Source organism: Elephantulus edwardii, unplaced genomic scaffold (genome assembly GCF_000299155.1).
Source record: "Elephantulus edwardii isolate Elephantulus edwardi_28Jun2011 unplaced genomic scaffold, EleEdw1.0 scaffold00007, whole genome shotgun sequence".
NCBI lineage: Eukaryota > Metazoa > Chordata > Mammalia > Macroscelidea > Macroscelididae > Elephantulus > Elephantulus edwardii.
This window is the reverse complement of record NW_006399757.1, coordinates 16382515-16398405: the sequence shown is the minus strand read 5'-3', so window position 1 is coordinate 16398405 and position 15891 is coordinate 16382515.

Here is a 15891-nt window from a genome sequence, read left to right as displayed (position 1 = left end):
TGGCATCCACTTCCTAAACGACGTGCCTCTGGAAATCTATGAACTTTGATAAATGTCGATGGTTATAGAGGGGCTTCAGGCCTTTGTTTCATAGGGTCCCTCTGAGTCGTGCCCAACTCGAGGGCAATCAACAACAACAAAACAATGATTGATGTTGTCTCTGTAGCTATATGTTTTTAGTAATTTGAGATGGTGCTTTCTTTGCTATCGATGTTTAAGTCATACTTGAAGGATGAAAAAACATTACTATATTAGAGTGATTTATTTCAATTCCCTCATAGCCACCAACTCTGGAGCCTCCAGCCAGTTTTTGGAGGACAGGCAATCTCCTCTTGTGTGATCTGCAGCTTCACAAAATCTGCTGGAGAATCAGCGACAAGTCAGATCCCATAAGGTAGCAATGAATGAGGGATATTTTAGGAGAGGAGGTTGCCCATCTCTCTCCAGAGGAGAAGACCCGATGCATTGCAGCTTCAAGAGAGACGAGGCCTTGGAGTTCACAGTGGAACTCCCTGCAGACCAGGCTACCAGAACTCGTTAAGATGTCATCCAGTCGACTATGACTTATGTTGTTGTGTCCCCTCCATTTGGAGCTGACCCTCCAGCGAGTCTTGAGAGTTTAATCCCACAGGAGGAGATAGTCCATCCTTCTCCGGCAAAGCAGCTGGTGGATTCGAACCCCGTGCCTTCGGAAATGCAGTGCAGTTTCCCATCACGACGTGATAAAAAACTGATCCAAACCCTGCCCTATTTCTGTGCCATTCTCATCATCTCTGATATACTCCAACCCCTTTTCTCAGTTGCTTTGTCAATCCATCTCATTGAGAGTCTCACTCTCTTTCTTTGGAAAGGTGGAGACCTTTCCAAGCATAATGTCCTTTTCCAAGGACTGGCCACTCCTAACACAGTGTGTGAAATGAAGTTTCATCATCCTTGCCTCTAAAGAGCAGCCCAGTTGCACTTTCTCCAAGACGGATTTGAGCTACCAATGTTAAATTAATTTGCATGGTCTTCAAAGGGAACTTAAAATACAACAATCCCTCTTAATCCCTACATCCTCACCACCCTGCCTGGATATCCTGTCACTCATTTTCATGTCTTAACAGACATGATGAACCTCTTAAGAGACTCACACTTCCTCAAAAAGCTGAACATAGAAATTCCATATTACCCAGCTATTCCACTGCTTGGAATATACCCTGAGAAAATGAGAGCTGAGGCACAAACAGAGGCTTGTACACTAATGTTTGTAGCAGTGTTAGTCACCATCACAAGAATATGGAACAGCTTAGATGTCCAACCACATCTAATGGATTGAGAAATTATGGCACATTCACACAATGGAATGCTACGCTGCACACAGGAACAATGATTTTGTAAAATACTAACTTGAGAGGCACTGGGAGAGCATTAAACTGAGTGAACTAACTCAGTCCATAAGGACAAATATCATATAAAACCATTTTTGGATAATGAATATAATGCTCCAACTCAGGGAAGAGTGGAAGCAGAGGGGTGATGATGGAGGGGGTTGTTAATAATAGGGTCATACAGTTTGATGGGGATAGGAGGGAAGAAAATGGGAAAGATCCAGTGTGAAAAGCAATGTATTCAAACTTTGTAAACAAACCAGTATAAAATTTTAAAAAGGGAGGGATTTAGGAGAGCAATTTGGCCATCTGTCTAGAGTTTCCTGAACTTTCAGTAGAGTTGTTGAATAAAAAATTATCCCTTAAAAAAAAGAGAGACTTGTTTGCAAAAACGTGAATTCTTGAGCTCCATGTTTATTGATTTTTCATTCCCTGTGCTGTGGGCACAGGAATCTGCATTTTATTATTTTATCTTCCTCATATGGAAATGTGGGGGTCATTAGACCTTAGTTCTTCATTTGTAGTGCAAGCACCCCACCCTAAGTGCTCAGAAGAGGTTTACCTTATCTGGGCTTTTGTACATTATAAATATTGTGATAATAATAAGGATCATCAATATAACCTTCTTTTTGTTGTTAGGTGGCATCAATCACCACACACACCTTTCTTAATCTTAAACTATGCAGTGTTTCCTTGCTCTGTTCACAAAACAGATTCTTGGTCTAAGTTTCACTTAAGTGTTCTGGGACCCCATTCTTCTCAATGTTAGCTATAAGTTATTATGTTCCATACAATCAAATACTTTTGTAGCATCAATAAAACAATCATTCTTATGATACTCTTTGCTCTCAGCTAAGATCTCTCTGACATCAGCAATGATATCCCTGGTACCACAGTCCCTTCTAAATTCAATTTGAACTTCTAAGAGTTCCCTGTCTATGTCTATGTATTGAGATATATATACCTATCTCTATCTCTATATCTATATCATCTATATATATATTTAATGCTCTTTGGAAGTATTTTGCCTGCATGCAGTATTAATTATATTCAATAATTTCTACATTCTATTGCATTACCTTTCTTGGGAATGCGAGCATAGATCTCTTCTAGTCAGTCAGTCAAACAACTGTCCTACTAATTTCTTGGCATAAACTGCTGAGCATATCCAGGGCTGCATCTGTCACTTGAAGCATATCAATTGGCATCCCATCAGTTCCTGGGGCCTTATATTTTTGTCAATGCCTTCCGTACAGCTTAAACTTCTTCCTTTATTATCACTGGCTTTTGATCAGATGATATTTCCTGAAATACTTCCATACTGACCAGTTCTTTTTGGCACAGTGATTCTGTGTATTTCCTCCATCTTCTTTTGATCCTGCCTGGATGATTCAAGAATTTTCCCATTGTGTTGGGCGTGAGGGAATTGGGAAGGAACTGGTGTGGAAAACAATGTATTCAAATTTTGTAAATAAACTAGTATAATTAAAAAATTGAAAAAGAATATTCCCATTGCAACTCAAAGGTTGGTTTTTTTTTCCCCCACCAGTTCCTTCAGCTTGAGAAATGCTGATAGACTTCTTCCCTTTGTATTCTCTAATTCCAGATCTCTGCACATTCTATTATAATACTGTCCTTTGCCTTCTTGAGCTGCCCTTTGAAATTCTCTGTTCAGCTCTTTTCTTTAACATCCCTTCTTTTGTTTTGGCTTCTCAACACTCTAGTGCAATGTTCAGGGTCTTTTCTGACATCCATTGTGGGTTTTTCTTTTTCCTCTTTGTAGTGACCATTTTGCTTTCTTCATGGATGATATGCTTGATGTTATCCCACAACTAGCTAGTCTTTGATCATTCGTGTTCATTGGTGTTCAAAAGAAAAAGAAGAGATAAGAGCTGAACAGAAGATTTCAGATTGAGAAGAAAAAGCAAAGCATTATAATGGAATGTGCAGAGAGCTGGAATTGGAGAATAAAAATGGAAGAATTCACTCAGCAGTTCTCAAGCTGAAAGAACTGAAAAACAAATCCAAACCTCCAGTGAGTTGTGACACTCCATATCTATAGTTAGTATTTACTGACTGCAGACTATGTAAGGGACACGGGTGGTGAGCTGGATACATGTTAAGCTGCAAGTTAACAAGTTAGCAATTCAAATTCATCAGCCTTTCTTCAAGAGAAAGACTGGAAATTCTGCTCCAATTAAGAATTACAGCCTTGGGTGGAGGTGGGTGAGACTGCCAACTTGTGAAGTTTGAGGTTATATAATTGGGGCTGGGATAGGTGGGTCATCCATAGGTCTCACAAGACACGTGCAGCTCAAGGGCCCCTTCAGTGACTAGCTTCCAAGGACACCAGCTAGAGAGAGGACGGGTTGGCAGAGACACGAGGTTGTTGGTGCTGATTGCCTGATGTCTGGAGAGCTGCTGCTCCAGCGTTCAGTTGCTTCTTGGCGAGTGTGGAGTAGAAAGGGCTCCTGAGAACAGAACTTCTTTTTCTTTTTTTTTCTTTTAAGCAGGATTTATAAACCAGAAAGATGATTGGGATGCTGTGGTGCAAAGCCACTTTCACTGGCTATAAACGAGGTCTCTGGAACCAGAGGGAGCACACAGCTCTTTTTAAAACTGATGGTGTTTATGCCCAAGATGAAAGGGAGTTCTATTTAGCCAAGTGATGTACTTAAGTTTACAAAGCAAAAAATAAAACCGTGACTTCTGGTGGCAAACCTAACAAAACCAGAGTAATCTGGGGAAAGGTAACTAACTCGTGCCCACAGAAACAGCGGCCTAGTTCCGGCCAATTTTCGGAGCAACCTACATGCTAAGGCCATTGGACACAGAATCTGTTAATACTGTATCCTTTGAGGATTTAAACTTATTAGAAACCAATAAATAAAATTATGGCTTTAAAATAAAAAGAATTGCAGCCTTGGAAACCAAATATATGATTGACATGAGTCTGAACCAACTGAAGGAATTGAGTGTTTGGGGGTTTGGCCTGTATAGTAATGATCATACAAAGACATTTACATTCGTTCTATTCACGTGCACCAACCAATACTCTTGTCCCACTGCCTGTCTGTCAGTTTTTTGTGCTGTTGTGGTTTGTGTGTATTGAGATGCTGGAATTTGTTATGAAGCTGGAAGCTGTGCCAATAGTACTTCCAATCCTAGAAGAGTAACTGACGATGGACAAGATTTAGTGGCTTTCCCCCACGAGGACAGCCTAGGAAGAAAGGCCTGGTGATCTAATTTCAAAAACTAGTCTTCAAAACTCTGCAGCTCTCAATAGAATATTTGTGATATAGTCTTGGAAGATGTCTCCCTAAATTAGGAAGTATGTCAAATATACAGGGCTGCAATGGCTCTTTTCAATATACCAATAATCTTGAAGTTGGTGTGAGACAAAGCCACATTCGCTTCTGTGGTCTGTGAGATCTCTGTGAGTCATTGCCAACTTCGTGGCAACTAACAAGAACAGCTACAAATACTGTTTTAACCCTTATTTCACAAGTAAGAAAACTGATATTTGGACAGCATTTGCCAAAAACCCTTATTGAGCTGAAACAAACTTAGAGCTGACCCTCCACTGAGTTTCCAAAGCTATAAATCACACTTGAGGAGATTGGCTATCTTCTTCCCATGGAGCAGCTGGTGGATTCAAACCACTATGTGGGTGCAGCCTTTGTGTTAGCAGAGCAACCCCCCCCCAAACTACACCACCAGGGCTCCCTCAGAGACCATGGTAAAGTGCAAAGACTGCACAGCTAGAACCTACAAGGGGATCTTTATTTTTGCCTTTTAGGAAGGCAAATGATATATAATGATTGAGATAGATAGATAGATAGATAGATAGATAGATAGATAGATAGATAGATAATGATATAGACAAACCTTATATAATGGTAACTTTTTCTAGATTATTGTAGTCTGATAACTACAATAATATTCTAATAATATATTACATTTTCTTTATAAAAAAGTGGCCTTCCTTTTTTTAAAAAAAAAAAGATAGAATGCCCCTGCCTTCTGTTTAGTATCAGAGTCTGTATGTAAGAAATTTAGACCATGTCTAGCATCTAACTAGGCCTCAATAAATTTAGTTTTGTTTCCCTTCCCTGTATTGAAAGTATTATTAGATTGAAATGGGTGCTTAAGTATATCAGAGTTCTTATGAGTCTTGGAGAACTCCTCATTGCTCTCTATAGTTGTGCAAATTAAAAATTCTGTGGAATAGAGACATTATTAACTAATTTCTAAACATTTTCATGTCCTTCAAAACATGTTCAAACATGTCTGCTCCTACTTATTCTTTGAAATCAGTAAAATGTGGATTTTAATTTTTTTTTACTTTTCTCTCTACATATAATCATAGTTCTGCTCTACTGCTTCTGATTTCTCTAAGTGCTGAGATAAACCAGGTCAACACAGCAATTGGTTAGGTTGAGACTAAGTTGAAAGTAATCCTTTACCACATATAAACACAGAAGCTGAGCATTTTTTTTTCAGTAATACCATTAAATAACGGCATGTTAGAAGTTTTACCGCATGATCCTTTCACATCCACTTTATATAGTCAATTAGCACATGTACAGTTGTCTTTCCCTAATGAGTTGATGTATTTCGTTTTAACAAATAAGAAAACGCTGATGACTAGTAGAATGAAAAGGACCCAGAACAACTTACCACACTGAACTAATGAGAACACTCTTAAATATGAGTTGCATCAATTCAGCTCAAATGATTTTTATAAAGAGCTTTTTTAGTTTTCCAAAAACTCAGTTTGAGGAACTCATTGGCATCAAGTGGAAACTGACTCATGGCTGACCTTCTACTGGGTTCCCACTGCTGGAAATCACAGGAGAGGAAATGACCCATCTTTCTCCCAAGGAGCCACTGGTACATTCGAACCACCAGAGAGGCACAGTCTCTGAGCTAGCACCCTAACTCCTTACAAAGCAACATATTGGAGCCTGAGATTGAAAACCAAGAGCTAGGAAGATTGGGCAGAAAGAAGTCCCTGCTTGTGTTGCATTTTATCTCTATATTGTTCACTAACTGTAGTTTCGTGTTTTTTACAAAAAATCTTAACAAGTAAAATTATTTTCAGACTGCAAGATGTTGAAGTAAACTTGCTAAATCTAAAATCAGGGGAAAGTCATGTACTCAATACAAAAAGTAACTCTGGGTCAGGCCTGAGTTATAGGTAAATGCAACCCCATCACTGAAGAGTCTATGTTAGAGCTCATAATGACTTCAAACTAACTAAATCCTATAAAAACTCACTCTCCTTGCCATCCAGTCAAAACCAACTCATAGCTGACCCTTCAGGAGGTTTTCAGAAGCTGTAAGACACATGAGAAGAGATAGTGCATCTTTCTTCCACACAGCAGCTGATGGATCCAAGGCACCTGTCTTTGTGGTAACAACACAACTCCTTAATCACGAGACCATTTGTTGAAACATTTCATTGTATTTTTTTAGGAAAAGCTGAAAAGAAAAAAGTGCACAGGAAACTAGGAGAACGTATAATGGGACTGAGAGGAATCATTCCAACTGGTGGACAGACATTGATCTGAAGCCTGGTTGATTTGCAAGGGTCTTTTTTATTCTTACATACATGTTTAATCATTTTCCTTGATGAAACTATAGAAGGTCCATTTACAGATAATAGAGTTAATACAAAGTCAAATTCTATTCTCATTGCCATTGAGTCAGAACCAACTCATAGCTGACCCTCCAGCTCATTTCTGAGGCTGTAAATCAAGGCTCATCTAAGAGATACTGATGTATGTAGACGTCCAGCGAGCTACCACTTTTAGGTTAGAAGCACAGCTTCTACAAAGTATGACATCAGAGTTCCCTGCAGAGTCAAAAGGGACAATAAATATATTGGATTAGAGATTTAGGATCCAAACTGTTTAAATAATGAGCTTCTACAAAGAAAATAAATATTACATTCATAAATATATTAGAGTGAGGTCTGAATACATAAATATAAAATGGACAGAATGTGATCTTAGCTATACCTATTTTTAAGATTAGATAATTTCACATTATACTAGTAGCATAAACCTATATTATGCTGTGCATACACACACACACATCTCCCCCCCAAAGTGAATACTCTAAAAGGAAGGTGATGTCTAAAAGACATCATCATTAGAGCTGACCAGCATATTTTGGCAGATTAGAAACAGACCAGATTTTAACATCCGGGTGGTGAGAAGACTTACCCCAAACTACAAGATCTGATTCTATGAGCATGAACATGGGAAATTGAAATGAAATGAGGCTGGTTCTATAGTCAAACAGTGGTACCTTCCTAGCATAAAAGAAAGAGACATTCCAAAGGCAATCGCAGTGGAGGGGGAAATGCCTTCTGAGTCTTTACAGTTCAGATCAAAGCCATCAAACTTTCTGAGCTATCATGAGAACCCTCACTCCAAGTTTCTGAAGCAGCCAGTAAGTTGAATCATTGCAGATTAAATAAACATGCTGAGTTGAATCACAAAGTAAATAGAAAAACTCTTCTGACAGAAGTTTGTATTTACAGAAATCCTGTGACTAAAAGCAACTTAATTTTGATCCATTAAAAACAAAACAAAGACAAGGTCCCCCAAGGTTATGTTAATTATATAATATGCCCAGTAACCCAGGGCCCCAAAATTAATACGGCAAAATCTTCAAAGTCAGTTGACTGATAAAAAGTGATTTTTAGCAAGTATTAAACTAATTTTAATACAAAATTAAGCCTATTCTCAAAATAATTCTATTGCATGACCAAATTAGCATTATAATTATGTCACTAGTGATTGGGGTGGGGAGACTTTTTCAAGGAAGTCAGCATAATTTATGTAGAAACAGTTCAGTTTTGTCTGTAAGTAAAATACTAAATTGAAATGAAATTACATATGTTAGTTGTTGTTGTTATGTGCCATCAAGTAGCCTGTGACTGATGGCAACCCTATGTACAACAGCCCAAAACCCTGCTCTATCCTGTGCCAATCTTATTATCTCTTACACACCTACCCCCATAACCCTACTCACTGAATCAACCATCTCATTGAGGGCCTTCCTCTCTTGCGCTGTCCCTCCAACCTCCCAAGCATGACATCCGTCTCCAAGGACCAGTCCCTCCTTGCAACATGCCCAAAGTATGTCGGACTCAGCCTCAGAATCCTTGACTCCAAGGAGTAGTCCAGCATCACCCTCTCTGGGACAAACCTGTTTGTTCTCCTAGCAGGGCATGCTATATTCAATATTTTCTCCAGCACCACAGTTCAAAGGCATCAATTCTCTTTCTATCATCCCTAGGCACTGTCCAGCTCTCTGATGCATAGCATTCAATTGCAAAGACTATAGTCTAGATCAGACACACCTTAGCCTCCAGCCTGAGGATGTCACTCTTCAGTACTCTGGAGAGGTCCCTGACAGCTGCCTTTCCCAATGTAATTTGTCTCTTGATTTTCTGGCTGCTGGTACCAAGAATGTTGATTGTGGAGTCAAGCAAGCTAAAGCTGTTAACAATCTCAACCTCTTTACCATCTCTCATGGTGCTGCCATTGGCCCAGTGGGGAGAACGTTTGTCTTCTTGATGTTGAGCTTCAATCCATATTGAAGGCTGTAACAAGCACTTCAGATCCTTCTCAGTAGTGCTACAGACACCATGCAACAACAAAAACAACAACAAAATTCTTTCATCATGAAAGGTACTGAAAACCACTGAAGGGTTTTGGTTTTGTTGTTTGTTTTTTAAGGCAGCAACATGATCAAATTTGTGCTTTATGAGGCCATTATACTAGATGTTAGTAACGTGGAATGGAACAGGGAAGACTGAAATGAACCAATTACTAATGACAGTTCCAAGTAAAAGTACCTGAAACGAGGCAATTGAAGAAGGATGGGAAATAAAGAAGACGCTGTTGACTTGATTGCTAGCATGTAAGAACTAAAGGGACAGAAAGCAGGCCCTTTTGGAGGACAATGTCCCACAGTCCCTAGAGACTCTGATTCTGGAAGCCTAATGAAGCATTCAGCCATGAGCTGTGTTATTGGAAAGAGTGATGTTTGTGGTATAGGCAGTTTAGAAGGTAGTGGAGATAGTAAGAGATACGAAAGTCAAAACAAGAAACTAGTAATGGAACTAAACCATCATTGAAGCAATGGGCAGTAAAGACCCAACCTTGGCATTTGGCATAAGTACAGAAAGGAGGGACTAGGCACAGGAGAAACATGTGGAGATTCCCAGGTACAAACAGGTATTGTTTGAGGCCGTAAAGACAATCCTGGCCCATAGTGACCCTCTGTGACAGAGCAGAAATGGCAAATAGAATTTCCTTGACAATGGTCCTTCTTCCTGCAAAGCCACCCAAGTGAGTTCAAACCACTAACCTTCCAGTTAGCAGCCCAGAGTGAACTGTTATGCCACGAGGGCTTCCTAGAAACCACAGGACTCAGCACGCACAGAACCACAGATACCGCTGACTGGTATTACTCTTTTCTTGTCACAAGCAGGACCAGTAGGTTATGTTGAACGCTGATTCATTAGCAGTGCCAAGCTCAGTGATGTCTTAATTTGTCAGCCTCCAGAGATGAACATTCACTCTCCATCATTGCCATCAGGCAGAACAGACCCATTAGTGGACCCTCTGGAGGCTGTTAATTGTTCTAGAAATTGTCTACCTTTATTTGAAAGAGCTAATGGTGGGTTGAAACCACCAGGGCAGCTTGGCTAACCCAAAGATCATGCCTCTTGTGCGATAATAACTCAACTCATTGCTGTCAAGTCAGAACTGACTCATAGCTGGCTCTCAAGCCAGTATATGGAGGCTGTAAAGCCCTTGGGAGGAGATTGTCCACCTTTCTCCCAAGCAGCCTCTGGGAGATTTGAACAGCCAAATATGCACTGTCTTTGGGTTAACAGGACGACTCTGTACACATTGTGCCTCCAAAGCTCCCTCTACCATAAGAAGTGCTGGGTAAATATTTATGCATATATTGGTATGTTAACACAGAGAAACTATAAAATTAAAGCAAACCTGAAAATGTGCGGATGTAAGTACACAGATACAGCAATTGGTATCCTCATACATGTTACTTCACACTTTGGAAATCTTTGCAGATTGCAGGTCTTAACCACTCAGGCTATCTCTTCAGTTTTCCAAACAAACAACAACCCAAGTGACTTTTAAGCTAATTCCAAGATATTATCAAAAACCATAGTTAGCATAGTATAACCCCCTTATCTTCTTATACAACATAGACAATAACAATGGTAAAATGTTTGGCTATACCTCCTGCATAAATCTGAGGAGAATTGTATGTCCACAAGATGATCAAGGTCAACCTTCCAGTTAAGGATGAAGGCAATATCATTTGGTACAGCTAATATCTTAGGGAACTCTGGTGGCGTAGTCAGTAGGGAGTTGCACTGCTAACCCAAATGCATCACTGCTCTGGCAATTCAAACCCACCAGCTGCTCCTTGGGAGAAAAATGAGGAGTCTACCTCACACGATTCACAACATCTGAAAACCAACTGTAGGGTCATCTATGACTTAATTCTAATTCAATGGCATTGAGTTCAGTTTAATTCAGATAGTTAGAGAAAGGATGAATACATTTCTTTAATCTGATGATATTTTGAAAACTGCTCGAAGACTATGACTGCGACGTCAATCTTATGAAAGGGAGAGTGCACTCTTATCAGCAGTGTCAGGGGCACCTTTTCAAGGTGAGTATCACCTTGATCCTCACTTCTTTTTTTTTTCCAATTTATTTTAATGAAAGTTTACAGAGACTTTGGGTTTCCATTTATTCATTGTTGCACTTTTCTCCCTTCCGACTCTCCCCCCACACACACAATTCACTCTTCTCTTTGAAAAGTAAAAGAAAACCTCTTTCATTGTTATATAATCCCTCCCTTCAAGTCCACTCCACTATGCAGCCTTCATTCTGGACTCCTGTCATGACAATAACACCTAATAATATTTCCCTTTTAAACAGTTTTCTCTCTCTTCCGTTTCATTGCAGTATAAGTTATTTGTCCCCTCTTTCTCAGTCTTTCCTCAAACCCGATGTCAGTGCCATTTTACAACAGTGGCCCTATGCAATATTTGTCCTTTTGTGACTAAGATATTTCACTCAGCATAATGTCATTCAGGGTCACCCATTTTGTATAATATTTCATGAGTTCCTTGGTTTCCAATGCAACGTAGTATTCCATTGTGTGAATATACCAGAGACCCTCATTTCTAAGGCAGTTCTCTCTTCTGATCCTTATTACCACACCTGTAGAGAAAAATCTAAATGCCTAATCTGATTCTCCAGAGCTTGACTCCACTGAGAAAATCTTCAAATCCCTTGTTGCAGCTCAAAAGTAAAAAGGATTGCCCTTCCTCTTTCTCTGCTACCCATTAGGAGAGGTGTGGCTGCCTTCTTCCTCTTCTGCTTTCTGTGCTATGTGAGTAACAGACCTGGATTCCACTTTCGCTGAAGTCTGAGAGGAAGCATGCCATTCACCCTCCTTTCCATTCCCAGAAAGTGACTGTGAGACTGTCTTGTGAGCTTGGCACTGGTCACTAGTTGGGCCACTGGATTAGAGTCTGTTCTATCTATGTAGTCTTAACCCACTCTTCTAACAGGCATTCCTAGGCATTTTTGTTCTAAGATTTTTATTTAATATAGGAAGAGAAAGATTTCTCTTTAACCTCAAGATTAAAACACATTCTCTTTCACCCAAAACCGTGTCATTGGATGGTGTTCAGTCCTTGACCTAATTAATGTGGTTTGCTGGTTAACACTTGGGCGCATTCTCCAATCCAGAATTCCAGTGAAAAGGAATAAATGTGCCAGGTAAACTCTCCCCCTAACAATGGTCTTTTCAGAAAACACATGATCCCAAGAATAATTATTACTATGAATTGCTGATGATAAAATGAGAAGGTGATTTAAACATTAAACCTAGTGAACAAATTCATTTAGTATGTCCAATTTCAACTTTGTGTTATAAACTTAATACTGGACTCACGAATTAAAAACAGGAAACTCTGCTTTGATTGAAAAAAATGAGAGAAAGAGAGTTGTGTTTGTATTATTTTAAATAATCAAATTATGTATACTGTTGAAATTTTGAGTGGCTTGTTGTTGTTGTTGTTAGATGCTGTCAAGTTGTTTAAAACTCAGAACAAGTCTAGATACAACAGAAAGATGCCCTGCCTGACCCTGCATCATCTTTACCATCTCTTCTGTGCTAAGGCCATTGTTGAAGCCACTATGCCAATTCATCTTGGGACTCTTCCTCTTTTTTTCACTGATCCTCTATTTGCCAACCATGTAACTTCAGGATTGGTGGAAGATTCATCAACAACCTGTATTATGCAGATGACATAACCCTACTTGCTGAAACTGATGAGGACCTGAAGCGCTTGCTGCAGAAGGTCAAGGACTGCAGCCTCAATACAGATTGAAGCTCAACATCAAGAAAACAAAGATTCTCACCACTGGGCCAATTGTCAACATCAGGATAGATGGTGAAGAGATTGAGATAACAGTTTTAGTTCGCTTGGCTCCATAGTCAACACTTGGTACTAGAAGCCAGGAAACCAAGAGACAAATTGCATTGGGAAAGTCAGCTGTCAGGGACCTCTTCAGAGTACAGAAGAGCAATGACCCCAGGATGGAGACTAAGGAGCGCCTGATCTGGGCTCTAGTCTTCACAGTTGCGTGCTATGCATCGGAAAGCTGGACGTTGACTAGGGATGATAGGAAGAGAATTGATGCCTTTGAGCTGCGGTGGTGGAGAATAGTGTTGAATATACATACCATGGACTGCTAGGAGAACAAACAGGTTTGTTCTGGAGAGGGTGAAGTCGGGCTACTCCTTGGAGACAAGGATTCTGAAGCTTATAGTCTGACATACTTTGGTCATGTTGCAAGGAGGGACCAATCCTTGAAGAGGGACATCATGTTTGGGAGAGTGGAGGAACAGCGCAGGAGAGGAAGACCCTTGATGAGATGAATCAGTTCAGTGTTTGGGGTAGTGGGAGTAGCTGTGTCAGAGACAATGAGGTTGGTACACAAGAGAGCAGGGTTTAGGACTCTTTCTTGTACATAGGGTCACTATGAGTCGCAAGCAACTCGATGGTACATAACAAGAACAACAATAATTATAGGATTGGAAGCAGGAGTGGCATCCACTTCCTAAACAACATGCTTTTTGGAAACACTATGAACATAGAGAACAATGATAGTTATAGACCAGGGTTTAGGCCTTTTGTTCATAGAGTCACTATGGGTCATGCTTGACTTTGATGGTACTTAACAACAACAATTACAGGATTGATGCCTTTGAATTGTGATGTACTGGTAAAGAGCCCATGAACTAAAAAAAAAAAAACAAAACAAAAACCCAAAACAAACAAACAAACAAAATCACGAATTCTGTCTTGGAGGAAGTTCAACCAGGGTACTCTTTAGATGTAAAGTTGGTGATACTTAGGGCACATTGTCAAAGTGTCCAGTCTTGGAGAAAGACATTACACTGGGAAAGATAGAGGATCAGAGAAAGAGAAGACTCTCAACAGATGGACTGGCACAGTGACTACACCATGGGCATGAACATGGCATAGATCATGGTGATGGTGCAAGATAGGGCAAGGTTCAGGTTTGTTGTTCATAGCGTCATTGAGAGTAGTAGTCAACTTGATAGCACAAAACAATTACAGAACATTCCTCTCTCTTCCAGTTCTTTGTCATTGCAAGCAACCTTACAACAAATACCCCAATCTTAGAACATATGTGCTGATCTTTGTTATTTCTTTTCTAGGTGTTCAATATATGGGGGTGGAATTGCTGAATGGAAGAGTGTATCTGGTGCTTCTAACTTATAGAGATCCCACCATGTTTATTGTCTGAAATGCTGTAACAGTTTGCAGGTCATGGAAACACTAAAGAGAAAAAAAAAAATTACGTAGCCATAGTGGTATTAGAAAAAGTAGATTTTAAGATCTGGAAGTTCTGCTAGTAATAAACTATTTCCTGATCATAAAATCAGTTTAACATTTTAATAGAAGAATATAACAAGTTTAAATTTACCTGCACCTAGTATGAAAGTTTTTAAATCTCTGAAGAGAAAAACACAGCTAAGAAACTAAGAGAAGAGATAAACACATTCATGATGATATTTGGAAACTTTGACACACTATTCTGAGTAAGAATTAAATTAAAAAAAAATTGCATGAAAACTTAGATGGTTGAACTATATTTTTGTTTAATGTTGAGGTCTGTATTGACATTTATAGAACATTTTGCTCAACATTTCAGAAAACATATTCTTTTTCAATGTAATGGAACAGTTACAAAAATAGATCATATGCTGGGCTATAAAGCAAGTCTTAACAAATTTCAAAGGGTTGAAATAAGACCAAGAATGTTTTCTGGCTTCAGTGGGATTAAGTCAAAATCAATAACAGAAAGAAAATGGAAATTCAGTAATACATTTCTGAATAACTCATGGATCAAATTAGAAAAGACTTTGAACAGAATTAAAATAATAATATAACACAAAAACTTGTGGCATACAGTTCAAACTGGTCATGCGGGGAAATGTTGTCATTGTTAGATGCCTTTAAATTGTCTCTGACTCATAGCAATGCTATAAACAATAGAATAAAACATTCCTAGATTCTGCACCATCCTTAAAATTTCTGCTTGAACCTATTATCAACCTATTGAACCAGTCACTGTGTCAATCTATCTCATTGATAGTCTTCCTCTTTTTTGCTGACTCTCTATGAAGTATGGTGCCTTTTCCCAGGATCCTCTTGATGACGTACCTAAATTATAGAAGGAAATATAAAGCTAAAATGCAATATTAAGAATTTGTTACAAGATGAAGTAACTGGAATTTTCATATACTCCTGGAAAGAATATAAACTAGTACAACCCTGGAAACCTGCTTAGTAGTATTTATTAAAGCTGAATAGACTCATTATCTATAATCCTGTGTTTTAATTTCTACACGTATGGCAACAGAGCTGCATTTATACATGCAATCTAAAACATGGTCACAAATGTTCAGAGTAACATTAGTCATAATACCACCAAACCAGAGATAATCTGAATGTCTATTAAACAGAATGTTGCTGTTGTTGGTAGGTGTGATCAAGGGACCTCTAACTCACAATATCCCTATGTAAAATAGGACAAAACCTTGACAAATCCTGGACCATCTTTACACTCTCTGCTGCTTTTAAGCCCCCTATTGTAGACACTGGGTTAATTTATCTCATTAAAGGTCTTCCTGAGATGAGGTTGTACCAGTCTTTCTTCTAAGAAGCACTCTGACTACACTTCTTCCAAGGTAGATTTTTAGTACTTTTGGGAATCTACACTAAGTACATTCTATATTTTTTGCTGACACAATTCAAATCAATTCATCAATTTTCTTTATGATCCAAATTTCACATGCATACGAAGCAATTGAAGATATCAAAGCTTGTGTCATATGCACCTTAGGGGTTTTT